This window comes from Lactuca sativa, chromosome 8 (genome assembly GCF_002870075.4).
Source record: "Lactuca sativa cultivar Salinas chromosome 8, Lsat_Salinas_v11, whole genome shotgun sequence".
Lineage (NCBI taxonomy): Eukaryota > Viridiplantae > Streptophyta > Magnoliopsida > Asterales > Asteraceae > Lactuca > Lactuca sativa.
In genome coordinates, this window is record NC_056630.2 from 90,520,402 (window position 1) to 90,522,911 (window position 2,510).

Sequence of the window (2,510 nt, forward strand, 5' to 3'; positions counted from 1 at the left end):
TATATATATATATATATATATATATATATATATATATATATATATATATATATATGTATTAGAGGGCGTAGAATGTAAATATCTATTACATATACTTTATATTGTAATCATGATTTACATGTAATAATATAACATATTAATTACCAAGTTTATCTTGGTATCAGAGCCATATCCCAGAATCCCTAAAAGTTCTTGACTACTATCTCTTGCTCTCTCCCATGTCGTCGACTACATGACATACATTTTTTTTTCTGTCCTCTATCTATCATTGTCTCTCATTACATCCTACACCTATGCTGAGACTACACATAAAACCCATAAGTTTGGCTTCACTTTATCTCTAAATAATAAAGGCTACTAGAAGGAAATGGTTTAGTCATCTTTTTCACCAACTACTTGTTCAGTTTTATTGATGACATAGTCCTTTGTCCTTAGATGAGTATCTCATTATCATCATCATCATGTAAAGATGCCGATAGCACTGTAGTGTTTCTAATGATGCTCACATAAGGATGCTAATTACTTCTACAATCTTTGAGGAATCGTTCCGAAACGTTCAAGGAATTACTTAACGTGATCTTTGGTTGTCTCTTAAGCGTGTGTATGCTCCTCAAACACCCTCTAGGTAATACACCCTAAAGACTCAACCTCTCAAACTAGAGACGATTGACGATGAAACCTCCTCTGCATACCTTAATAGGGCTCAAGAATACTCTGATGCACTTGCCACTATAGGCGAACCATAAAATAAATAGATTTGGTGATGATGGTTATATCGGGTCTTAGAGTAGAATACAACAGGTTGAAATTAACCCTTCTTGGTCGCCAATTCCCAACTGTGTTTGTATAATATTATGGTTGGTTATTTTACCATGAATACATGATCAAGAAATCAGCAACCAACGTCTCTCCGGCTCAAGCATTCACGACTGTCACTAACACTCGCACCTCATCGATTTCAGGTTTCACTTTGTTTACTCTTCAACCGGATTAACTCCATTCTTTTCAACAGTTTCTGTCACAACTTGGTCTTCAAGTTCAGGTCATCCATACATAACCTGCACAATCCCTTTACACAAATAGATCTGGAAATAATTGTGGTTATGTTCGTTATTCTAGGCGTGGGCGAGGAGACTACAGCACCAGAAATCAAGGTGGATGTAATCGTAATCAATTAAGTTGGACTTCTAATGAAAACACTATTTTGGCACATGCAAAAGGTGTAGGATTAGTCATATCTGTCTCAATTCCCTAATCGTGATCCAGCTATTAAGAGGACAAGACAACTTTGGCTAACTTCACAGACTACCGCTCACAAACAACAAGATTTTGGCTTCCAAATATTGGCTCTAGCTATAATGTTGCATCAGACCTATCTACCTTTGATAACTCTGAAGCCTTCTACAGTGATGACAACCTTCATGTTGGACGTAGTAAGGCTTTACCTATTCTACATATTATTTCCTCACAATTTCTCTCGCAGAACAAAACCTTTTCCTTAAAAATATACTTCATGTACCCGAAATAAAACAAAACCTACTTTTTGTCTAAAAGAGTTCTCTTGATAATCATGTGTACTTTGAATTTCAATCCATGTTTTTTGTTGTGAAGGACAAGCATACTATGACAACCTAGAAAAAAATTCATCGGCCTTCGTTAATATTTAACGATAGAACGTGATAATGTAATGAGGACAACATTATAACCACCCAATATATTTTAATATATTCAAATTTTCGTCCTTATTTACGTAAACCATTAAGCTCAAAAATAAGTGCACAAAAAGTCGCATCATTTTGAGAGAATGTTAACATATTTAGACTCTATAAACTACCGTGATCCCAAAAATACAAATTTCGCAATAATCCAACTCAGTATGGGTGAAATATGACTGTTATAGTAAATAAAGATCTACCTGGCGTAAGAAGTTACAACGACAAAAACTATAAGGAGAATGGTTGACTTTTGGAAAAAGTCATCAACTAGGCAATCGCCGTACTACTTAAAGTAGGAATTATGAGACAAAGAACGCCTAAAACAAAAATTGTATGAGAGAGTTATGATTTTTATAAAATCATAAAGATAATAAAAACTAGTCGAAAAACGAAAGTCAAAACTAGCCGAAACGACTAAAAGGAAAGTTGCAGAGTACGTTGAGACCTACACGGATATATAAGAGTCATTGAAAATGGAGTTTGTATGCGAGAGTTATGGAATTTCAAAGTTGAATTTTACCGTCGTGCACACATGTGTGCACATTCTGACAATCGATCCGTCTGATACGGGGTGATGTGGCATAAGGGGAGGGCGACACATGGCAGCCACTTGTGGCTCATGTGCAAATGCGCGATGCGCACCCGAAAAGTTGCTATAAATAGCAAGCTTAGGTAGATCATTCTCCTCACCTCTCAAACTCACTCTCTCACTGTCTCGATTCTCGTGCTATTGCTCCCGAGCACCTCCTGAAGGACGAAATTTCAGTTTCCACCCTACAATAATGGTATCATAAG